At 37.4% G+C, this 26,793-nt stretch overlaps 2 long non-coding RNA genes across 3 annotated transcripts in view; one reads left to right on the plus strand and one right to left on the minus strand.

Annotated features, from left to right (window-relative positions):
* The window catches only part of LOC121074299, a 64,800-nt gene that overhangs the window by 35,462 nt on the left and 2,545 nt on the right, over positions 1-26,793 (plus strand). The gene's annotated exons all lie outside the window — the stretch shown is intronic.
* Positions 12,100-26,793, minus strand: part of LOC121074300 — a 38,706-nt gene continuing 24,012 nt past the window's right edge. The window contains exons 4-5 of one of the 2 annotated variants that reach the window (XR_005822259.1): positions 13,547-13,677; positions 12,100-12,477 (exon numbers count right to left, since the gene is read on the minus strand). This is a non-coding gene — a long non-coding RNA (uncharacterized LOC121074300). Of the gene's footprint in view, positions 12,675-13,546; positions 13,678-26,793 lie in introns of both variants that reach the window. The other variant, XR_005822262.1, reaches the window with a different exon arrangement.

A 26,793-nucleotide genomic window follows, 5' to 3' on the forward strand; every position in this document is an offset into this window, starting at 1 on the left:
CAAGTACATACATGACCGCACAGAGAGCAAGACGCCTCCATGCAAGGCTCAGTCGACTAAATGCAAGAATTTCCCATTGCTCCAAACAGCTCTTCAGTCACAGCTAGTGTCTCTCTCTCCATACACGTACAGTCCTGACGCTTCATTACTAAGAACTCTACATCTTTATTCACTAGTCAAGATAAACAACAGATCTATGCATTACTGTTAGTGCTGATTAGAAAGGAAGATCTCTATTTCAGAAAAAGATGAAGAGAGGTTTTGGTAAGTTTTTGTTCTGTGTTAGCATAAGGAAAGGTATGTCTAAATTGTTTTATTTGCTTTGGGGGAAGTAGATCATGGCAAAGGAAAGAGGAGGAGAAAACCTAGGCAACATGATTTTTTTGCAGATAGATAGTAGTCTGATAGATAGGAGTTTCACACAGTATTGGAAACCCAGCTTTCCAGGCCTTTTTCCAAAAATAACAGAGCTTTAACATTCCAGAGGCACACCAAAAACATCAGGCTATCAACCATTCTGGGGCAGCAAGGGGTCTTTTTTCTTTTCCTCACGCAAAAGGGCTTCCCAGAAAAACGTGCACTGAAAAATGTTTCTTTAAGACATCTTTGGTTTTCCCCACAGGGGAAAAAAAAGATTAAATTTTCAACCAGATGTAGTTGCAGTTTTGTTTACATCTGCAAATGAGAGGAAAAAACTAAAATAATGAGAAAAAACACGCTCTACAAAGTTCTAGTAATACCTTTAATCATATTACAAGCTTAATGCATTACATTAATTTGTTAAATTAACACAGTTGGACTTTTAGATCAAACAGGAGAGAGAGAAGATTGCGATCCAACAAAAGCATGTTATAGAAGTACTTTCAAAACATGCCGAGTATTTTTTTGTGCCTGAACCCTAACAAAAGGGTTTTTCCTTGAGGCAGGTATTAGGTATTTTGTCTTCATTTTTGTTGTTTTACTTTTAAATTGTAACTATCTGTTCTGCTTTGTGAAATACACTCCAATCTGCTCGCATTTCTGTGCATAACAGTTTTCTTAGGACACTTTTGTATTAGTAATAGTTGAAAAAATAATCCCATCACAGGTCTGCATTTTACAAAAGACCACAAGCCTCAGAAGATCACTGTGTGCACGAACTACACACTGAGTGAACCCATCACGTCAATCCTACACAAAGCACTGCAAAGTTCAGTGTTTTTTCTACTCTGAAAGAGTCTCACATCAGGTAGTGAAACCTAACTCACTTTGTTCTTTGCCGGTGAATGACTTTTTCCAGCATCCCCTCTTTAAATGTGATTCACATGTTGAGGTTCTGGAGCCGCAGTACCTGCTGCTGCCAAAGGGCCACGCAAAACGTAGCGGTCCCATCGCATTACGGGCATAAAGGGGGCTGGATAGGGGGACCCTTACGAGGACCCCCACCTTCCCTTTCTCACGCAGCCAACTAAACTCTATTATAATTGATGCAGTATGCAGAAACTAGAAGGCGGCTAATTGAGTTTAAAAGCTATACAGTTGCAGGCTCATTTAGGAAATGCCTCCAGGCTTGCTTGAACATTTACTAATAAAACTAGATCACAAAGCAAAGTGAATATCCAACTCAATGTACCCAGAAGGCATAAAAGATCCTTTTCTCCATATTCTTAAGCCCATGCTAACCTCTCCAGCAAAGTATGGTTCTAGAAATCTGAGAATCTCCATCTCCATTTCTCTCATCCTGAAGGCTGAGATGTATGCTGTTGACAGTGATTAATCACAATACCAATTACAAATTTCTGTTGCAATAATACATTACAGTAATACATTACACCTGAAACCAAGGCCCTGTTTTACTAGATTTTGTTTAAAAATGCAGTTTACAGGCTAAGAAGATTATGAAGACAAAAGAGAAATGGCCATACAATTTAGGAACAGAAAAGAGGTCCCTTGATTCCCAAGTGACTGAGCCCCTAAACCACATTTCTTGTAAAGCATGATGATTCCTCTACAATGGAAGATTGTGTGCAGCTGACATGAAGTAGGAAGGAATTGATAGTACCCTGTATTTAAAAGGCTGAGTTTAGGAAGCATAAATACATAGATGTTTCATCCTCCTGTCTTTAAGCTAGCAAGTTTAAAAAAATAGTTTTTTGTTTACATTAGACATTTCTGTTTGAGGGAGAGGCAGATGGAAACCTCATTAGCCCAGCCATTCTGAAACTTTGCTTGCTATATGTACATAAAAGTCAATGCAGGAGAGTGCAATTCTTATCATGCACCTTTAAAGACAAAGTAAAGAAGATCTAGGGCTGGTGACCTCAGCATGTGAATCCAGCCTTTAAACTAAACTAATCCGTTCAGGTCCCAACAGAGCATGAACTGCAATTAAAACTATAGATTCAGTTCTCAGGTGATGAGTCCATGCTGTGTTTCATACAGCTTTGACTACATTGCTGTTATCCTGATAGGTGGGCTATGGATACAAACCTTCAGCGAGCTTTTTTTGTTTTTTTTTGGCTGTTTCTAGGAACACTTCCACAGGAGACTCCCCCTTTTTCTTGACACGGTTACAAAAGCCATAACTCATGCTATTTATAAGAATGATTCAAAATTGACTAAGACAGTGGAATCTCACTCAACATTACATGGTTCACTAGATAGTAAATAGAAAGTGTTGAGTTTTTCAAAAAATTAAAAGTAAAATAAAGCTTCCTCACCTCAAAATAATTTTCAGCTTTCTTCAGAGCACCACTAATGCTATCGTGTCATGATTTAATAGACAAAGGTCTTTAATAGACAATGGTCTGATGTGATTTATTTGGTTTGGGTTTTCTGATCCTTCTTAAACTCATGGTGCTCATGATTAATATCCTTGGGAGTAAGAGGTGCAGATTTCCCAGTAAATTGAGAGCTATGTATCATCACAGGCCATAGCACAGAACATCCAAGGAAAAAAAACAAAAAACAGGGAGAGCCTGTGCAAAGAAACTATTCACACAGTTTCCAAAAGAAAATAAGTTTTCCCTCCCCTTTAACACCTCTCAAAATTTTCTTATTTATTGAGAGAAAAATAAGGTTAATTGTTCCCCACCACCACCTCCACTTTCCCACGTTGTTCTGTATCCACAGATAACATAGGAAGCTACCATTAGAAACATCTACACAAGTGACAGCACCTACGAAACTTCCTGCCATTGATCAGCTGCCTACTAAGGCATTTCAAGTCACGTAAATGATTTGAAGAAATAGTTTAAAACAAAATCCACAACAAGAGTATCCATAATATTTAGTGGAATAATTAGGTGTGAAAGGAACCCAGGACCAGCTCCTGGCCCAGACAGGAACATAAAGGAATTTGAGCACATGTGTATTCAACCATGGTAGAACATGTTCTGAAATAATGCTAAAAACTAGGAAAAAAGTCACTGTTAGCGTTGTTCTCGCATTCTTTCAAACTTTAAGCTTTCAGAGTCCTGTAAGAACAGAGTGGGAGAAACACTGGAGCTGAACATCTAGATACACTTCTGTAAGTGGGTTTTAATTCTCCTTTATATACACAATGTAATCACAACTAAAGCAAGTAGCATGATGAATAGAAGGTTTTGAAGGTCTTTTCTACTTTGTCTCATTAGGTACTAGACAATTCTTCCCTTACCTGGGATTCAAGACGCCATTATTATATCCTCAAACCTAACTACTGCTTGCACCCACTTGAGTAATATGAATACATGTAAAAGACTGCTTCCCAATGTAATGGTTTATTTCACATGCTTAATCCACATCGCTACAACCATACTGAAAGTATTTCAACAGATATAACTTATCAGATTGTCAAATTATACCCTTACTGTCCAACAGTTACAGCACCACTCCATACAGCAAAACAGGAACATCTGGGATCCTGCTTTCATGATGGCAGCTGGGAGTGCACTGCTATATCAGGAAGTGAACTGTGCTCTCCTCAGGGTTTTAATTGTTACAGAATATACGCAGGGCTTTTAGAAAAGGAACAGCCATTTTGGTTTCTTGAAGGATTACTTGTGTTCAAAGTATTATTTTTAGAAAAGTTATCTGAGTATATCATATGCTTGCATGACACAGAGACATTGTGCATGTTCATTCTGTATTTAAAACAGTTGAGCATGGAGAATGGTTTCATTTCAGAAGTTAAGAAATTATTTCTTAAATAGTGCTAAACCTGAAGATATTTTGTGTGTGTTTTTTTTTTGTTTGTTTGGTTTAAAACCAAACACCAGTAGAGTTTTTTCACTAACAGATGTTTTGATCATACTTTTAGGAAAGTAAAAAACGGTTTGGAAAAATGCTAGCCACTACTTCTTTCAAGTTGTCTTTTGCTTTCACATTATTCCTTGCAAAGGCTTTTTGGCAATAAACATAAGAAAAATTACTCATTTACCTTCAACCAAACCCTGTTATATGACAGGAAAGTGACCACTTACAACCTCGGTCTATATCAGGTAAATGAAGCCAGGCAAGATTAACTTCTTACTACAAGAATAGTATAAGATAAGTACCTATCATGCCCTCTCTAGCTTTCTGCAGCACACATGCACACTTTACCCACACTTTGTTTTTTTTTTTCAGTTAAATGAGGGGATTGTGACTCACTAAATATTTCATTATTATTCATTTATCTTTGCTGATTCCTGCAGGACTATATGTACCGGATAGTACTTAAATATTATCAGTCTGTTCTGTGTGGAATGCATGCACACCTTCCTAGCATCACCAAATGCTCTCAAACTTAATTACTAGTTAATCAATGAGCCTTTTAGTTAGTTAGAATTTATTTCTCCACTTCTCAGAAACTGATATTTTTTTCCACTGATTATGCTGTTACAATAGTTTTCTAATATTTATACATAATCCCTCTGAGCAGTATGAAGAACATGAAGGCCAAGTATAGGGGGGAAGATGATACAAAGATGCTGTAATTTTTTCTTCATCATTTACCCTAAGTTTTCTATTAGAACAAGTTGTAACTTAAATATCTGAAGACTACATCCATGATCTGAAAACACCAGACTTTGAAAGAAAAGTCTGTGACCCTTCACAGGTATTAGCATTTCGGTTTAGGAGCAGCTGTTAAGATACTCCTAAGCTCTTCCAGACTTACTCTTCTTATAAACACTTCCACTAGCTTGAAGGAGATTTCAGCATAGGTAATTAAACTCTAGGTAAATCTTAATTTTCTATGGGTTTCAATAATTTGGGGAAGGAAACACTAGCCTACCAACAAAGCTGTTGGCAACATGGGTGCTAAGAAACCATTATTATTCAAAAAAAAAAAAAGAGCAAAAATCTATGCATTTTCAAAGTAGTTAGTCACCTTCAACACTATTTTTCACCATTTGACATATGTAAATTTGATGTTTACTGTAGAGGTACTTCTGTTCATTTTATCTCACATGGAAAAAAAATTAAATAAGCAAAAGTTTACCCAAAATTCACACTTGTAGATTGCACATCTGCATAAGTTGCACGTGATAAACTGTGAACTATGTGCACAGACACACAAGTCTGTTTGCAAAACACAGAATTTGGGAAGTTTAGCACACAATTCAGACCTCTAATTACTTGAGTTGCACAATTTTTCAGCAGTGGGTACATCCTAGGCTGTTTTAATTACTATGACTAGCCATAGTGAGAAAGTGCAATCACGCTGATCAAAAAGGATTTTGTAAGTAATGATCATTGTGATAGCAAGAAGAAGGAAACCTACAGTAAGAGCTAACAGTAGATCTCATTTCTGTTTGCATTTGACTAGTTTTGCGCTATGAAGCAAAAAGTGAAACTCTAGCCAAAAATGAGGCATAAGTACATTGGCATGGCAGTGAAAGAAGAAACTAGCAACAAATAGAGGAAGAGGAAATAAAGGAAACCCAGGTTTTTCCTTAATACCTGTAGCCCAAGAATTATTTTTTCTTCTTTTCTCATGACACTTCTGAACAATAACAAAGAAAACCATGATTTCTACAAGAGAGAATATAGAAAATGTGCAGTCCCCCCAACATACTCCAAGGTTATACCCATTGCATTTGCTGTTAGAAGTTTATAGAAAACTTAACCTTCCCAGATTTATTACTTACAGGTGTAATTTCCAGTTAATATTCCTGGACTTACTGACAAAGCAACTTTATTTAAAGCCACTAAACATTTCTTTGAAGAGCTCCCTCCGCCCCGTGCCAAAACTAAAAAGTACTGATTGTAGTACCCATGCAGAGTAGTTTAAGCAAAAACCTTTTCACTAATATTCAGAAGGGAAGGAACACAGACAGCTGCTTTCACTTGGCCAATGTACCTTCGTGCATTTTATTGACTGTTCTAATCAAGATTCCTTCCAAAATCAAAGCAGTCATAGGATTTCGTTCAGCATATTCTAGTACTAGATTTTGAAAGAACCTGAGCAGTTACATAAATGCACAGAATCAGGAGAAAGCCATTTGGATGAGCGCAGATTTGAAAGACTCTACTTCAAAGAGGTAACCATGAATTACAGACGCTAGGTAAAGAAAATTTTCAGTAAGTAAATTCTGCTAAAGTTCAGGCTAAATTAATGCCATAGCTTTGTTTTTCTTCAGTAATATAAAATAGATCAATTTCATTATTTTTCTAGTAGAGAAACATGCACTGAATTTTAGGGGTGATTTGTTTTTAAGTGAGAAGAGAAAGTCATACATAAGCACACATGTTTAGCACCCTTGGAATTTGAGGCTTGTTTTTAAAACAAAAAAAAGGAAAGCTTTTCTGAAACCACTTCCCCATCTCTTTAGCAAATACCAAATATTATTCAGTTTTGATTTATTCAGAGAACATAAACTGGATTTGAAGTTTGTTAGCCCAGTGTGAATATTTTAAAAGAATCCATGCACTTAGTCTAAATTGGAAACAGCTAACATGTACCTTGTTTAGTACTAGACTTGTATACAATGAACAAGTCTAAAGGAAAAAAAAATGCCTACAAGCGATTTACAAAGGCTTCATTCTTTTGTTTGCATTCTAACAAGAGCGTAAAGCAATAACGTCTCCTGCTAGAAATGGGGGAGTACTTTAAACAAGTTTCACTTACACAGCATTTCTTCTCTTTTGAAATACATACTTTAAAAATGCTTCACAATTAACATATTGTACACATTTTGCAAGGTCCTCAAAGATCTGGAATTGTTTCTGGAAAGACTCAGTTCAATTTGGCAAACAATTACAGCATACATTACTCTAAGGTGCATTAAATGTCTGGCTTCCGTGAGGGTACAGAAACATGTGCTTTACCCACAGTTAAGTCCAATAAGCAAAACAAAGTCAGTTATAATTTAAAATTGAAAGGAAAAAAATAAAAAAGGAGAGCAAAGTGAAGGACAACAAGACTAAAAGGCAGGCAACATTACAACAGCAGAGTGGAAACAAATGGGATATTATAACTGGGATGCAGTCACAGGACTCTGCGTAACTCTGTTACAGCTAAACACCAATAGCTTCTGGTGAAATTAGTTCTGTGTGCCACTTTAGTGAAAGTATAAAGAAGCACATTCAAAAGCCAACGAGCACAAAGAAAACATAGTCATGACTATTCACAATAGCGAATTCTGTACTGAATGTGTGAACTGGACATGGGTTAGACAAAATACAAGCAGCCTCCCTTTGCCTGGGATCTTTGTAGCAATACAAGCCAAGCAATCTAAACAGAAATGGCTGGCTGTGCTAGGAGAAGGGGAAGAAATAAAACCCCACAAAAACAAAAACTGCTTTCCTCATGGAAGAATGGTAACTTTGGACAACATTTTGCACCACAAGTTCAACGGGTTATTTTATTTGCATTGTAAGTACAGACCCAGAGATTTTACAGTATTCCTGTCTCCATGCTATTGCTTCTTCTGCCATTAATGGCATTTAAATTATAGACCCGCTGCAGCCATGTAGTCAAAACACCACATCATCCGATGAGACACTGTATTATAATGTCAGTGTGTCTGTGTTTTAACTGTTCTTTCATATACTGTACTTCTCATCAATCACTCTTTCTCTGCCAAAGAATAGATACAAGAGACGATTCTATCTTTAGACTCCACTGAAATTTTGTGCTCAGACAACTGCAATACTTCATCATTCATCACATAGCCAAGACTCTTGTTTACAACCATGAAATTTTTAGAGGTACAAGGACTAGATAAAAACATTTATAGAGAATTTAAACTGAAAATCAAGGATATTGTTAGGGAGGCAGATTAATTAAAGCACATTATGCTAACTTCTAAACTAAATATTACACTAAAAAGAAATACCTGATCAAGTACTTTTAGTGTCCAGTTTCAATAATACATTCCAGATGTACTGAAACACTATTTTCCAAAAGCACGTACTGACCTGTACATATGTACCGTTATTCACAACAACAAATACTGATTTGCAATAGCCCTCTGACAGCATCTCAAACAAGAATATATTCAATTTCAAAATGATTTTGTGACAAAATCTGAGACATTCCTTTTTCTAAAAAACCCCAAGAAGTTAAAACCACTCATATGAAGTCACTAATGGAGCTAGGTACTGAATCCAGATTTTTGGCCTGTGTTTAAAGCTTTTTCGTCTCAAAAGCTAAGAAGAAAGCTGTTTCAGTGTCACTAAACTGCTTTTTTTTGGGGGGGTCTGCTCCTATAAGCTGGTCCCCTGCTGGCAGCCCTCAGACAGACAGCTCCACTTAAGATGAAAGGGATTATTTATTTAAGTGAGAATTTTCAAGATTTCATAATGTTTCCTATTTTCTGCAATTTAAAGTATGTTGTTCATCAGCCCCAGCACTCAGAGCTCAAAGCAATGCTTTAAAGTATTCACACTAAGAAATAAACAATTTATATTATTAAACTGCAGTCGAACTTTTTTTCAGCATTGGCTTATTTCTAATGCCTTATAAAAATTAATAATGATTATTGCTTATTAAATGCATAGCCTCAACCCTGAGGAGCTAAATATCAGGAATCCATACACTTTTGTGAGCGTGTAACAAACTCGCCAAGATTATCTAGAGCAACTGAATCTATTCAGCAGTTCAGCTGAGCTTTTACAATTGTTTCCACTGGGGGGAAGGGCCAAGTCAGCACACACTTTTTTCTGAAGCGTTGAAATTGTTTGCCCTACTTTTCCTAAAGGAAAACTGTAGCCTTTCTATTGCAAAGAAAACAGTATTTTATGACTGACCTAGCTTGTTTTATTTTTATTTTTCCCCTGAAATGTAACGTCTTTTACTCTTTCCCTGCACTCCATTTTAAACTTCATCCAAAGCTGCAGTGATTTGACATTGGACAGAGTATAAAAGCAAAACAAAACTCCCCCCAGCCCTCCTCACAGTTAAATAACAACGGAAATACATTGCAGGCATTGGAGAAAGTTATGCAGGCACTGTTTTTATTTTATTTTTTAAACAAAAGTTCTTCTCCAACAGGTGACAAAAGCATGTAGAAGTAGGTCTACTTTTTAAAGTCTTGAGCTGTCTGAAATATTTTTACCACCAGAAGTGCTTCCGACGCAGTTCCTTCAAGCCTCATTGATGCATACTCAGCGTGACTGACCTTACAGAGGCTCCTGAAGTAACTGAGGTTGGAAGGGACCCCAGGTCCTCACCTAGCCCAATGCCCTGCTTAAACCAGAGCAAAATCTGATACTACCCTGTACTGGTTGCCCTGTTTAACCAATTCTTAAATATTGCCAAGAATGGAGATACCAGCCTTTGCTGACATGACTGTAACACTGAGTCAAAACTTGAAAAATGTATATAACAACTCTATACATAAGCTTATGTCATGAGCCACTAAAGTTGAAGAACATCTACAGTTTAGCTGTAGCATTCAAGTTTTCTTCATTACTTCTAGTGGCCTTTTTACAACAACAACAAAAAAAAAAGGCTGTGGTAGACCAGATAGTACTCAGTGGTAGCTGTTGGTAAATGAACTCAATTTAGTCTAGAGTATTAAGTGATTGAGTAATGATCACTGATCTAGACATGGATGATGCTGTGAAGATGTGTTTAGTTTTTGCATCATTTTAACCCAGCCACATTCCTAACCCTTAGTTTCCTTCAAATACCATAATTCACCAGAAGTGTCTGAGTTAATTCCAAAGTTAGAATAAATCCCGTCTGACTGCACGAAGTACCTGCAGTTTGATTCTGATGATTTGAAAATTCTCCTCGCACAGAAGTAAATAGCCTTTCCTAAGTTCAATTCTAAAACCAACATAAAAATTCACTCTCAATGTAGTTAAATGGGAAGTGAAGTAAAATTAGGTCCTTTTGAAAACCTACTCCAAAAGACATACCGTTTATAGCCCAAAGCTATCTGTGGAACAATTCATTGTCTATGAGTGAGTACGACAAACCCTCAAAGTATCTATTAAAAGGTACTAGGTTTGATTATTTAAGAACTGGAGATCCTTTGCATAGAGTTTGACTCCCTTAGTTGGTTCAATAGAGATTGTTTGCCCTCAAGTAATGATAAAAATACTAGGCATTCTCATCAGACACCTGCTTCAAAAGACATGATATTGCATAACAGATTTAATTCATGCTTGACTGCTATCTGAGTAATTTGCATTTTAGGTGTAAAAAAGAAGAGCTTTTGGGTGGAACACTAGGATTGCTTCCCCTGTATCCCCCCTCTGAAATCTGGTCCATTTTTGAATTTACTGATACTGACATCATTAATAGAAATTCACTGATTACTGTGACAGAAAAATAGGGAGAGGAACGCATTTAAACACACACACACAAAAAACAACAAATGAGAATGATCTGTACCCTCTGTATCCCATCTTACAAGCCAGCAAGAAGTTTAAAGTTAGACTGTATTTCAACAACTGACAGAAAATAAACACTTAAATACATTCCATTTAATACCTTTTTACATTGGTATTTTCATAGCTTCCTTTTTGAATTCAGAAAAAATATTTTTTGTTCAATTTAGGATGTATCAAAATAAAATAGATATTATACTTTTCCAGTACATGTATTCTTCTGCATTCATACAGAAAGACAAAATTAAATGCCTAAGTTAGTATATTTTTCAAGCAGATATTAGTTATGGAGCATTGAAGGAAAAACCTTTATGAAAGCAATGCAAAAATAGACCCTGTTACGCTTCACAGCTACATAGAAAGTTCCTGCTCTGGGAAGTCCAGCAAATAGACAAAATATATGACACAGTAAAAATCATTTTTCACACTTTACCATCACAAGAAGTCTATTGATAGTGTTTCAAAGATACCGTGCTTTATTCAGACCAGCTTACTTTTAGTCATTTTCAGAGTGACCAAATTTTGAATTTCCTGATAATCCTGATAAAATCATCTCTTTATGTTCATTTGTTTTAAGTACTTCAAACAGATTTGCTTGTTTTCTCTCTAACTAAATGCCTCACCTTTTCCCATTTTCAAACTCACACGCCAGGGTAGCAGAATTGTCTGTAATACCTAATCTGTATATCCAAAAATCCAGCCATACTTATTTTAATTGTTTCCTTTCATAGTCAAGTAGCAAGCAGCTATATTCATAGATGTGATGGGACTGAATGGAACAATTAAATACAAACAAGGTGTCAGTTCTGGGCTTTACACTTCTTGTAATGACTCAAATGCATAGGTCTGTAGAGAAACTTACAGCAGGGCTAAAACACCTGTGATTTTAAAATACTGTTGTAGATTTAGTGTTATGAAAATTAAACAAATTAGAAGAAAAATTAAGCTGCCACAGTAGAGAGAGTTTCCATATTAATTTATGAATTTTATAATAAAATAATTTGCCATAGATACTCTCTAGAGTGAACATAAATTAGCATAATCTGAGAACTGCTTTGCTGAGCTTGTCCAGAGACATTTTTAAGCTGCAAATTTTGATACACATTTTTAATCATGTCCCTGGCAGTCAAAACATTATCAAGTTCCACGATTAATTCCTTACATCTTTTATCAAAGAAATACATAGACACTACTTCCAACAAAAATAAGAAAAGGAGTCTTCCCAAACCCATAGAAACATCTGTCTGCATTCTGGTCCTGAAAAAATGCCTCTATTGCCAGATCTAGGTCAAACTTTGATTTTCTTTTTCCAACCATCTAAGAAATTCAGAAATGGATGCAAACACTGTCTGATGAAAAAGCCAAGCAACCTAAATAGAATTATATTGCAAGTAAGTATCCATGAGTTTGCCAAGAACTTTATATAAACAGTGGACTGAATTATTTTCAGTTTATAATCACCAGCTTGTCACGAGGCACAGACACGTAACACCTTTTAATGCAATCTACTTTGACACAGTTCATAACAGGAGGATTGCTCCTGAGGCAATTTCCCCCTTCTCCCTTCTTGCAGTGCATTTTTGCACATATTTCTGAGCTTTATCATTAGAGTACAGCTGGAGGCATGCTTTTGTTGCCAAACAGTATTCCCCCAGTGTCTTCCTCCCTCATGTGAGGAAAAAAAGGACAATGCTGCAGGGGTGGGAAGAAAAGCATAGTCAGAAACAGTTGTTTTACCCAACCTGTACTAGGCAGCATCCATCCATCTTGCTCGTAACAGCTCTTCAATTGCACGTCATCATAAGCCATTGCACACCACACCTCTCACAAGAATAGACATGTTTTCCGTATTTCTGTACTCTCATTTTACATAAGGAACATTTGTTCACCTTCATTGTATCAAATTAATAAATGAGAAATCAAAAGAAAGTCAGCAAGCTTCGTAGTATAGCACTTTCTTGTAACTATTTTTTCCAAGTATCCCCAAAGACATCTAGAGAGGAGTAACTAGATTGTTTTCAATTACTTGGACTTATTGGCTTGTTCGGAAGATCCAAGAAATATCAGCATGAAGTTTCAGTAATAAATAAATCTGACAACATACTCAAGGAGGTGAACATGGATAAGGAAGGTCAAAACACAGTTAACTCCTTTAGCAGCCTATTCAAAAGCATCCTTTTCTAAAAAGGAAAAATTCTTTTTAAGATAGACTTATGCCAATTACGTGACACTCAGAATAGTAGAAAACTGCAAAACACTTTTTAAGGTTCAACTCTGCAGATTTGCAAGGCTTAAGAGTCCCATACATAGAAGGTGGGGGGGGGGGGGGGGGCAGGGGGTGGAGGTGGATAAACACACAGGAGAATGGTTTTTTGAAGGCTATATGTTGCTCCCACTAACAAAAAAAATATCCCAGAGCTACTTCCCATCAGTTTAACTCCAGAGAAGAATCTGTAAGATAGCGTGCTTTCTCTTTTCATCTAGGCCATCCAACTACTTGCTAGCAGAGTAATGTATATAAATGAACTCTGTAGTTCCATATATCTTTTCTTTTATCTTCTGAGGTTAGCTTTCAGTGTGGTTTGGCTAAAAGCTTATCTAGATACTAAAAACCCTTCTCAGACCCTCAAATTCAGATGCTAACATTTTCAGCCAACAAGGTCACACGCTAAAATACGTACGATTCATACATCAGATATGTAGAATTAGTAACTAAAGCAAATTTGTTTGATAATGGAGACAAACTGTGGCTCTGATTTACCTGCTAGACATCTTCCTGGAGAACCATTCAGCTGTAGCAAACACATCCTGTGTATGGTTTTCTTGGCTGTGCCAGGTCACGTGTCACCCAGGAGCTGTCACTTCAGCATAAGGATAAATACTAAGTTTGGCCTAAGAGGAAAGCAGAACATCCAAAGAATGTATTAGTCACTTAGTTGAGCACAAGAAGGGTTAGGCACAGGAGCAGGAGAGTCACAGGTCTAAAATTGGAGCCTTGAAACTTTGGATTTAATGTTGCTGCCTCCTGCCATTATGGCGATAGGACCAGGAACTCACTCTCCTCTTAACTGGAAAAAGAGTAGGCACTTTTTGCTGCCTCCCTCTCAAGGAATGGAGGGCACGCCCAACTCATGGAGGACCAGGATTCAAATTCCAACTTTACCAACGAGATTTTGAAAACGAGTCTACCCCATACCCACTACAGGGTATGCTGACTGATGCAAGGATTCCTCTCAAATGCCTCCTCCATAAACTTTTATACTTTGCAAAGAGCAATTAAGTATTCAGTCGGCAACAGAGAACATGCTCAGCTACAGCATGGTAACTGAGACAACCATCTCCCTTGTCTTTAGCATTTGCTCAAATGACCAACTACTTGCAGGAGCTGAAAGCACAGGGGCAGGAAGCTGCACGTGCCTGCAGCCAGCTGCACAAGCTGTGCTGAAGTGAGGCCAAGGCGAGCCTGGCCTAGGCACCAGGGAATTCATCTGACAGATACTGTGATGAACCAGAGGTTTGGGCACATCCATGGTGAAACAAGCACTGGATAGGGTTTTAATTTATATACTGGGTACTAGTTAGGCACCTAGGCTAGCTGTGGAACACGTTTAAGCAAAATAACACAGCTTGATCAGGGTTACATTATGCTACTTTCGTAATTATTTTTTTTTGAATGGTTGTTTTAAGTGACTACTAACAATTATCTGCTTATAATAAGTGTGATTAGAAAACTTATTCTATTATTTTGTATACCATCAAATGTCTCAATACTTTTGGGAGGGTCCCTGGATTCTATAAAAATTGGAAATGCCATGAAGAGACATTCACGATTGTGGAGAAGATTTGTTGGCACATTATCTTTGCTTTTACTGCTTTTAGTTTTAGTATTACACCATTTTAGTTTTCAGTATGCTAATTGTACAGATATCATCTCTGTGGTGGAAACGGGGTGCAGTTGAAGTGCTTTGTAGGTATCGTGTGGTTGGTGTTGTGCGCACGTGCAAAGTGGTTTGGTAAGGATATTTAGACTTGACAGGCAGCAAAACACTTCTTGTTTAAAATAGAATTTCCAAATTCACTAAACATAAGTCCTGGCAAATGAAGCACAGAATGTCAAATACAACAGTAGCTAAGCATAAAGGCATGGCATGCAATATAGGATACCAAAAGAAAGCGAAAAAAGACCTCGATACCATTTGAGACAAGTTCAACCCCTTAACCATGCAGGATGGCAAGGTGTTTGTTATGTAACAGCAACTTCAGATAGCTTTTTTTTTTTTCCCCAAATTCTGCCATCCTTTCACTGAAGAGCAGTGGATTATACTTCTACAGAGTCTGAGAGACAGGGAGAGAAGCCAGCAGCAATATTTAGCACAGAGTGACTGATTCCTGGCATCGTTTAGCTTCTCTGCAGGAGGAATCTGGCAGTCTCTTTTCAAAGATGCTGATTGAATAGTTGATACTTATGTTATACAAAGGCTCAAAATAAACGCACAAAAAAAAGAATGAGTAGATCCTAAGCCCCAAAATTACCTTTTTTTTTTTCCTTTAAATGGTGGGGGGAAAAAACCTGGGCAAAGTGCCAAAGACAAGGGAATGCAGACAAAGTTCATAATTCAATTTCTGACTACACATCTCCGACAAACATCTAAAATATATAACAAACACTTTAGGCACAAAGAAACATTAATGCAAGAAAGACTGCTAGTTCTTAATTTTTGTGAGACATGGAATAATCTGCAAAGTAAATTTATTTATTTTTTGACCAGTATAACTATCCCCACTTCCACTCAGAACTGTAAAACTAGCAAGTCTGTCTCATCATAAAGATGGTGAATTTCTACTCTTTCACTACACTTAGGACTTTTGAACTACAGAAGTCCCAGTCAATCACTACCAACAGGGAGTTGAAATCTGCTGATCATTTGAGAAAAGCAGCCATATTTTGTTGCTGAATATCAAAAAGGAACCAATTGTAGGGATGTACATGCTTTGGTTATTCTTGCACACTAAAAATTTGCAGAAACTTATTTACGTGCACACATAAAAACAAGTTTACAGACTTTCACTTTGAGAAACATGAAGCATGAATTTGACCAACAAGGTTGGTTTATGTCCTCAGAGAGGGGAGAGAGCTGGGAAAGGGCAAGAAATTATACTGGACCACATCAAGTAAGCAAGCACACTTTCTGCAGTTCAGAGCCTTTTTGCAATTCACGTAATGAAACTCTCTTTCCATTTGTCTGAAGTAACTGAGTGCCTGGCACACACTTGTAGAACTGATCCATCCCCATTTGGGTTACACAGCACAAGCCCAATCAAGGTGAGGTTTCTCCAGCATGTGACTAACCCAGCCCACTTTCTCGGATACCTCGTCTTTTCAACTATGTTCATGCAAAACTACAGAAAGCTAGTTAAGTTTATTAGTTAAGTTTACAGAAAACCAATACAACTGAGATTCCTAGTGGAAAGAACGGAACATAGATGTATGCTTTTCCCTCTAGTCCACTTCAAGTGGTAATTCTCTGCATCTCCCTCAATATCTTGGCACAGCTTACCCAGTCCAGACTCATTTTCTTTTTGCAGTAAAAATGCTTAAGATTATCCTGCTGTTGATTCACCCATGATCAGCTTTTGTGGTTTTTGGTTTCTTCCAATAACTTAAGTTTGAATGCTAGGCAGACATGGCTGTTTGTTTTAACTGTATTTCAAAGGTTTTCCTTTAAAGAAGAGTCTTACATTCTTTTTCCTAGATATGTGGTTCTTTTTAGACTGCTCAGTCTCCACCTCTTTTGATTATACAAGAGTATGAAAGACCATATATTTTCACAGCATGGGGACAGCTGATGTCCGAACATCAGAAAGTCAGTATTTGGTGTGTGGAAAGAGTATCCCAGGGGAAAAGAGTTTCAAGAGCCCTATCTGAACTGCAGGCCAAACTGAAGTTTGAAACTACTCTTCAAGACAGAACCTGTTAATTGGAGCACATTAAGCTCATTGAACAGTTACAGACCAAAATGGAAGAGCAAGTGAAACAAAATTAGGTAATGGAAGTAAATCAGAGCACGTTCATGAAGGAGAAGGGAAAGTTGAGGCATCTATTAACACAATAATGCCTACTGATGTTATATTCAGTTATATTTTTGGAATTGGAATTACTGTAAGGTACAAGTATCTGCAGAGTATGGACAAGCAACAGGTACGAGAACTAAGGAACCTTAGACTACTGTACCATAGTGTTCATTTGAAAGATACATCACATTGAATTCAACAAATTTCTATGCCATTCCTGCATTCAGATTGCACTTTGTAGTGAAGCACAGCAGAAAGGACTGGAAGTTTTAGCAGAAATATCACTGAGTGTCAAGGAAATGGATCTTTAAGAGCCCCTTGATACTTTCTAAACTCCTTGCATGCAGTTTAAAGATAACATCTAGAAACTAGAAAATAACCTTCACTAAGCACTTCTCCCTTCCCTTTTCCTAGGGAGCTCTCATGTGCAAATATCCTGAAGCAGAGCAGCTTGCATGTGTGCAAACACACACGTGCACACATATAAGCTTTTGGCTGCCAGTTTGTGCCGATCTGTTTTAGTGGCAGTGTGCCTAACCTGAAATTGTTTGCTCCATAACTCCTCAAAAAATGCTATCATGAGTTTGATTGAAGATGTGATGGCATCGTTCATGCCCTCTTTCTAGAAGGCATCTCTGCTGTTTTCTGCCATGTGAAATTAGATTTCCTGACGTGCCTGTGTGCAACCCCCCCACACACAAGTCAGCCATGACCTTCCTGTCTCTACTGTATTACCACATGCCAATAAAATAAATTGCAAACTCGGCCAGAAAGAAAGAAAAAGCACACCCAGCTAGTACTGGGCTTATGCAAATATTTTCAGAAGGCACCTACAAGTAATCCAACATAATCATAAACAGCTGAATGAGATTCTGATACCTAACCTTCAGGTACACTGCCCAAAATAGGTGCTTGAGAGAAAGCATTGGAAGGAAGGCAAAGAACAGGAGAGGGGGAAAGTGATAAAGCTATCATAGGAAAGTGGTAATGCTCCCCCTCCTTTTTTTTTTTGTTGTTTGATATTCAGCAGGAATTTGTCATGACTACAGTAGCCCACTCACTCCCTTTCTACACTAATTCCCAGCATTTCTGTATCACCGCATCTCATACACTTATTGAAGACTCAACTTTCTAATCTTGCAAGTGCAGGTAGAGAGAAGGGGAGAACAAGAAATACCAATAAACTTCCCCACCCTTTGCCCTTACATTGCTGATACTTGCTCTTTCCCCAAACACCTGAGGACTTCACAGACCTCTGCAATAGATGGAGGAGAAGAGTGAAAGAAGAAAACTGATTTGTATATGCATCATAATTTCACTTTCAATTTTACAGTTTAAAAATATTTGGTTTTATATACAGATTACTCAAATAGTTTGGAAGAAATTTAAGCTCCACAGAAAAAAAAAATTACCAGGATTTCTCACGCAGTTATTTCCCTGAACTGTTTCCACGCATTTGGGAGGAATCTAGATCTCAGAAACTGTCCTCAATTTCCTTGCAGTTTGTGCCCTAGAATTGTGTCAAAACACTAAGCATTACAACTGGTCTTTGTTCTCCTTCCTCCCTTCACTATGCCTTCTATCAGTGATGCTGTGAACAGCACATAACAATAACACTGATCTGTTATGCAAGATACATAGACCCTTATATGCCAGTTAAAGCATGATCCACATTTCAGAAGAAAAATAAGTTCCAGAGACATGAACAGACTGGTTATATCCTCTCTTTGGCCGTATTTCTTCCCTCCATCCCATTTATTTCTTCGTCAGTCTTGTATCCTGTCTCCCACTGCCTTAAGGGACAGCATTTGGAACCTTAAACCAGTTTCAAGCAACGGGATGAGGTCAGCCATGAGATTCACGGGACAAGAAAGATTAAAACATTTATCGCAAGTGCAAATGCAGTGCCCTATTCAGACAGCTATGCTGCCTGCTTGTTATCAGGTTGAATTGAAAACAAAAGTTATATTAAAAGACAGCTGGATCATTATTTCTCCTTTCTGCCCCCTCCTCAAGTGCCTGAGGTCATTTTCCACAACAAAAATGAAAGTCCTTCTTGGAAGTGTTTTTGTGCTAAACAGCAGTGGTTAATTTCTTGCAACTAATTAGTTATTCAAGTGAAAGTATAATGATCCTCAAACATGATTGAAAGTGCTTCAACTGAGTTTCCTGCTAACAGCATACTTCTAGAAAAGATGCAATAAATCAGCAGGGTTATGGAAATCTTTAAACAAAGCAAGTCTACGACAGGAACCCATTAAAGATGTAGCCATGTAATATTTATGTAGCTAGCTGACTTGTGCTTTTAACCTAGCACTTTCAGCCATAGCTTTTTAGCACCTGGGTCATTCACTAAGAATGAAATTCACCCTATCTGTTAAAAGCCAGCATAATGTCTCTGCATTAGGTGTTCAGAGTATAGAGTTTACATAGGACTTAAGTAATATAGTCCTCCCACTGCATGGAATTTCATCCCAATTTTTCTAAAGAAAAATACAAATAAAACACCTTTTGGCAACACAAACCTGTGAAACACAAAATCCTCAAGTACCATTAGCACGAAACTTGTTAGGTACCTAAAGAAGAAAGGTTTTATAAATCCATTGATTAAAAAACTCTCAGAACAGCCAGTGTCACCTAGGGTTGTTTAGATTATGATTTTTTGTTTGAGTGATTACTGAGATAGTATTAGCTGATCTCTACACCAGACACACTTTCAGCAAAGGTGCTGACTGCACTGGAATCTTTCTGGACGTGCCATCCATCCATTACAGGCTGGGTACTGCAGAAGAGCAAGACCCAGTTGTGCAGAAAAACATTTTGGTTATGTTTGGGCCTTTTAAGTGTTACTGAAGTACAAATCTGATCCCCTTAAATTGCCAAAAGGAGGAGACATTCCCCTTTCTTCCGTCACATTCAACTGTCTGTATTATATGTTTACCTGTATTTTAAAAACACAATTAAGCATATGTGAAGCAAAGGGAATGTTTTAATAATCCTCGCTTCCGTTGGCTATACGTGCTTTCCCTCATCCCATTTGCTTATTTACTTTATTGCCAATCTCCTAGTCCATCTCCCACAGCTTTAAGGGACAGAATTTGGATTCATAAACTAGTTTCAGTTGAGGTCTCAAACACTTGCTTTTTTGTTCCATGTTTTTTTTTTCTCCTGTCCTGCCCTGCCTTCCTGCAGCAGATGACTGCAAAAAGGGAAACCTCACTCTGTGGGGCTGCAAAAGGGAACTTTTAGGGGTGTAGGAACCGCAATTTCCTGAGAAATGGGAGAAAGCAAAGAGAATATAAGAAATTAGCAGGAGAAAGGGATTGAAGGACAGAGAAGGAGGCTAAACATCACTCCCTCTTCTTCCTAATAAAATCATCTTTTTAAGTTTTAATGGTTTTTGGGCCAATGACCACTTTCAACTCACACTTTCTTTAGGAAAAATAAATTAGGAGTCCAGTTTAATTTTGTCAATGGAAAGTTTAAAGTGGTCACTGGAGCACAAATTGGTGTTCAAAAGGCAGCTGAACTCAAAAGGGACAAGGAGGAGGAGGATGGGACAGCCACACAGACACAGACAAATTAAAGACATTAAGGGTGCGCTATTTTTCAACAACAACAAAAAAGGTTTTATTAACAGTTCCTGTTATCCTGTACCTTTTCGTTGGGGGATTTCTTTAGACAAATATACGTTACTTAAAAATACCTTTGCCGGGGCAGAAAAGTGGTTTGTTTGCATTGGTCTTAAGAAAAAAAACAGTAAATGAGCTAGGAGTTTGCTCCATGAACACGTGGGATTATGCTTTGCCTGTGCAGTAAATCATTGGATCTAGTACAAGTAATTGTACTGCAATGGATTTTGCTATGCTAAACATTTAAACTGCGTGCCTTGTCCTTCAAAGTCTGAGGTTATGCTGTGTTCAGAGCTTTGTAGGGTTCAGTCAATAGCATATTTGTTCTGAATGGTTGTTCCTAGATAACAGTAACAAAAATCCCAAACTTGTTTACATCATTTAACATGCCTAAAAGCTTAGCTCAATGCTAAAAAACACAAGCAAGCACATAATGCAATTTTTTAGAATGGTCTCCACTGTTGAAAGTAAGTTACACCATCGAAAGGCAAAATGTATGTTTTTATCAACTGTGGGCCAAAAACAGTTTTGCTTCTTTAAACTGGAGCAATGACTTGCATAAAAAGATTTCACGGAATTTCCTCTTCTCCCTGAAGATAGCCATGACCCCTTCTACTGCCCCAGAATGCACACTGTAGTGACTGCAAGATAGGCATATCTTGAGAGTCCTACGCAGCAGCCTTTGTTTATCACAGCATACAGAATGTGTGATGGAGAGTCAAAATGAAGCAAATCGGGCAGGTCCACCAATCCTATGAAAATGCTGTTCCAATCTGAGCAGTACATCCAGTTAACAGACAGATGTTACCCTGGCTGTTTAGCAAGTGCCCCTCTACTGTTTTCCTATCTCAAATCGATGTCACCAGCATTTATGCACAGGCATCCATGACACGTGCAACACACTTTTGAATTTGTGGTCTAACTTCTGTAAAGTATGATGATATTTTTAGGAATGAATTTGAAGCACAATCTCTCATCCATTTTAAACTAAACGTGGAAAGTACTGAGTTTGTCAGCAACAAATAGGTTTGCACACAGAACTTTCACAAAGAAAAAAAACACAAGAATACCAAAACATTTACAGCAAAGGAGATACTGTGATCAGGCAGTGATTTACTATCCTTATGTTTTCAGGATCATAATTCTAACTGAATGCTGTCCACCTTTAGTTCATTTCCAGTACTGTGTAATAAACATTGTATTTGAAAAAAGCATATTTATATATATATATGTTGTTGGGGTTTTTGTTTTTGTTGTTGTTTTCATAGCTACCGAGGAAGTTCCTGAAGCTTAAACCGAAAGTGGAGGTGCAGAACCCAAAAAGGTGCCTCTCTTCCAGGGAGGACGTGATTCCCCCTCTAAAGGCCTGGGGCAGGGTTCCTCAAATGCTAATGGCTTCAGTTGTGTGCAATAGCCCTATATTGTTTATATAGCACTTCACATGTTCAAAGCACTATAAGATATCAGCCATCACTACACTTTTATGAGGCTGTAAGTATTACCCACTAAACATTAGGGTTCAAATGACTTGCTCTTGATCAAAAGAAACTTTGTGCGGCAGGACCATAATTATTTGAATTTGGTAATTCTCACAGTCCATTCCTATGGTGACTCAGAGAAGAGGGGGGATGGGATATTAAAGCCAGTTGCAACTGCACTCTGTTCTGGCTGAGTGAAATACAGGCACATGCAGAATCCCTAACTAACTGCACTCAAGCAGCACCTTTTTCAATAACAATTTAAAAAAAATTAAAAGCACAAATAAAACAAAATGTTTTAAGAGTCCCAATCACATTTTTCTGAATATACATATTTCATAATCACTATGAAGAACCTAAAAAAACACAAACTGTACTGAAACAGTCCTTAAAACCTAAGATTGGTATCTACATTCATCTGCTCTGAAGCGGAGGTTTTGTTGTTTTGTTGTTTCTTTAAAATCAGGAGGTTTAGTAGGCAAGGACCAAGGTAAGTTAAATGTAATCATCCATTTTCTGCAGTTAAAGGACTGTAATCTATTGCTTAATACGTGACTACAGTGGGACTCAACTTTTAGTAATATTGAATGTTTATTTCCATTTTTATAGACATTCATCCTATGGTAATTCAGTTGCCATACTGACATTTATAAATCCAGCCTGAAACTATTGTCTCACTTCCTGCAGATTAAATACAGAGACAAAGAAGCAGATAGCGAAAACCAGCCAGTCAATCCAGTCATGCTACCTACGACAACCAAATTCATGCTTGAAATAAAAGCTATAGAGGACAAATCCTGAAAAAAAAATCTATAACTGAAAAAGACTTGGTGTAAAAAAAAAAGTAACATTGAGACTGAAGAAAAAGAAAATTGGAACACAAAAACTTCTGACTTTTCATCTAGCACCCATCCTATCATACAATATTGTCTTTCCCACATCTTACATTTTAACTTGTATGCAGTCTTGGTTTCCACACATACCATATGTTTTCAGAGCACAGCTTAACAGTTATTGGCGTTCAAATCTTGCCTGCAGGATCACATGGGAAATATATCATAGTACTAAGACAAAAATGTAGACCTCTACATACAATCCAGATTCATCAAATAAGAAAAGGGTGCCTGTTTAGGGCTTTCACAAGCAGGGGGAGGGTAAGAAATCCCCTTCAAAGGCAGTAAGTAGCACAGAGAATTACTAACAGAACTTCTTGTGTTTTAGCCAAGTTGATCATGTTGCTCTTAATATTTACGCCATCTATCCTACAACTTCTGTTAGACATTTTTGGGTACAGGCCACACAGAACTCTATGCCAGACTGTTTGCAATTTCTACTGTTTGACTTACATTGCCTGAAAAGTTACATTACTATTTGCTAAAATATTTAAGTTTAAGCTAATATCAGTAGGTGAGCACTGCTTCATGGATATTAATGTAAAAAACAGTTACCATAGTCCATATAGTGATTTTAAAAACAGATGTTTGCATATGATTTATGGACACTTAAATGAAATATGTGCATATCTTCCATAAATAGTAACGTGTTCCAGTAATAAAGAGTAGAGAATTGAGAATTGTTGTCCAAAAGGACTGGGAAACTACAGGCAGTATGAGAATATGTTCAACAATTTCTTGGCTTTAAATAAAAAGCAAAGCTTATAGGTCTAGTGTGGCAATCCTGTATGTTTGAAAGTGTAAATTTTTTTTCCCACCAGGACTAACAATATAAAGTAACGCTCATTTAAATTGCAGAGTCAGACTTAATTGCTCAGATATAAGTGCTTAGAACATATGAGCGTAGCTATGATTTGATAAATAAGAACAATTTATTTTGATTGAGGTATAGTAAGTTTAATGCAGTAAGCAAAAAGCCCATATTGCCTTGAGTATTTTTTTTTTTTTTTAACGTAAAATTTTGCTTTGGAAATGTTGTTAATACCAAAATTTAACAAAAATACTAATCAGGTAAAATTCTGATGGGCAAAATAAACTAAATTATTTCTGGAAATGCAATCAAATATCTGATTGACTAATATCACTGCTGCTCCTCACATTTGCTCTGTTCCTAAATTAGCTTGGCTAATCAGCATCCCACTTCAGACTGCTGTAAACATGTAATGTTATTTGATGGGTTTTATTTCAAAAGCACAGTCAGTTTTTGGATAACAGACTTACTAGAAAACTTAGTCAAAGGCTACAAATATATGAACTAGCAGGCTTGGAGATATACTGCTTTCTGGACCAGCAGAACTCCAGGAGGACATTGTGACAGGTATGCATATCACACAACTTTTAATTTGGTTTAAGAACAGTCATGAGATTATTATTTCACCTCTAAAAATGCCTTCTGGTATGCCAAGACGCATTCCCTCCCGCCTCCTCCCCCCCTTCTTCCATGGGGGAGAACCAGGATAATTCTGCATAACTTTAGATTTCTCCATACCATTATGTACGGAAGAGCAGCCCTGCAGAATGTAGAATTTAAACAGAGCAGCCACAATTTTCTCTCCTGTCTCCGGCTGGCATGCACTTGTGCTTCAAGACATTATACAGCTGCTACTTTTCTCCAGAAATGGTTATACTCCAGTAAATGGTGAAATACTCCCTAAAACATCTTTTTTCAGCAGAGGTTTATGAAGATGTTACCACATTTCTGTAGATTGACAGCAATGCAAAAACATTGTGATTGTCTAGTTGGATTTCTTGAAAAGCATGGGCTTTAGAATTACCGCCTAAGAGCTGATGCTATACTCCAACGCAGCATAGAAACAACTGCAGCTAGCGTTTACAGAACACAGTAAGAGTCTTAGATTACAGTGAAGCTTACTAGATTCTCTTCTTGCAATCTTCAAGACCACAGAAGAAGCAAACGCTTTTCATTTTGTCAGGTAAAGACCTTCCTCTTTATGGCTGAACAGTCTTCACTTTCGGCATATAACTCAAAGACATCCAAGAATAACTTGGAATCTCTAATAACAAGTCAGATGGATTTAATTCTTCTTGGTGGAAGCACACTGTCAATGCATAGCAAGATTTAGTATTGTTGTTAATTTACCACAGGTAAAATGCTGATACAACATTAAGATTTAGCATTTGAGAAGAGTTTAATAAAGATGATCACAAAAAAAAATGTAGAAAACTGATGAGTGATCATTCTACTTCATTTTTTTCAAATTAGCATCAGCTTATTAAGGCAGATGCCACTGATATCAATGTGTCAGTTTACACTCTATCTGATCCCATGTGTGTGCCATTTTTAGAAACTACCACTGGAATTCACTTTTGCAACAATTGAAAATACATCCACACATTGCATTTCTTCCTGTCCAAGTGTACAACTGGAAGCCTGTTGACAGACTGTGGGAGAGGGCAACTGGGAAGTGGAAGTAGCCAACTGTATGCATGAGATGATAACTCTGTAACAGAAGTATTAACACTATTGTTTTGCTGTCTTCTTTAGATACCAATGAGTATTTTCCTTCAAAAAGTCTTAATTCCAATTTCCAGTAATAATTCAATGCCAACAAAAGAAAGAGATGTTATAAACTAAGCAGAGTACCTACCATATAATTATGTTGATACAGACTGTTTTAATGCAACATTAGGGAACTTTTCTAAAATTGAAAAAAAAAAAGCAAACCCGAGATCTGTTTGTTCACCTAAGTATTTGTTCCTAAAGGATGGCACTGCTGGACAAGCAATAAGACTTAAAAATATTAAAGCAGCTGTTTGAAGCTGTATTTCAGTGAGTACTAACATACGGGAAGAAGGAAGAAAAAGGAAGAGGTGGGGCAAAAAGCATGGCAGAATAGTACTTCACAGCTCCATCCACCATTTCTAAGCAGAGAGGGGGAATTTAGTGTTTTACAAAAAGCAGCTGTTAAACACAAGTATAGTGTAGAACAAAACCTAGCTGCCATTATTAACCAGTATAACGATGTTGAAAATTCGTCTTTTGATTCAAGATACCAAGGTCAAAATAGAAAAGCTAACTGATTAGAACTGAAGATGCAGCTCATGTAGCTAGTGAAGTAATTGTGCAGCACAACACCCATATCTTCAATTTAGGTCAGGCCATCAAGAGGAGCAAGAGGACTGAAGATGAGATGCTCTACTTCACACAGTTGCCCTCTGGAAGGGCTGGTAAAGGCAGTCACTTAAATTAAGTACAGGTCATCAGACAGGATATCTAATCTATTCCTAAAACAGGCAGCTCTGGCAGTCCAAATCCCTATGGCCTTTACAACGACACAACGAACTACTTCCTCATGTACCTCTGTCAATTCACGTTAGGTTCCAATTTTTTTTAAAGCGGTATTTCATGTACACCATGACCCTATTGCTCATAGCAAGGAAAGTACTTTGGTTTATTTATGACCTACTAACCTTAAATAAAAAAACACACATCCAATCTGAATGTTCACATAAGCCTGCAGATCTGAAATAAAACTTAAAATAAAGCTGGCATTTGTAATAGCTAGCTAAGCCCAGTAAGGGATTTAAAAAAAAATAAATTAAAACCAGATGAGAGAAGATGAAAGCATTTTTACCCTGCATAACCTGCACACATCAGGAACGATGGCTGGAGCTCAGGAGTAATTTTTTTGTGTGTGTGTTTTTCTACTTACAAGTTTCAGCCCTCTTCTACATAGGCTAGGTAACCAAGGAAATACTGAGGTTTTCCCATTACGGGGCTGGGAGGGAATAATAACAACCTGTGAAAGTAATTACTTTTAAGACGCAATCCACCCAGTCATAAGCTCTACATGGCTACTCTCCTTCCCCTACACCCCATCCTACTGTCAGGTATCAGCCAGGCAAGACCTC

The sequence above is a fragment of the Cygnus olor genome, chromosome 8, assembly GCF_009769625.2.
Source record: "Cygnus olor isolate bCygOlo1 chromosome 8, bCygOlo1.pri.v2, whole genome shotgun sequence".
NCBI classification, from domain to species: Eukaryota; Metazoa; Chordata; class Aves; order Anseriformes; family Anatidae; genus Cygnus; species Cygnus olor.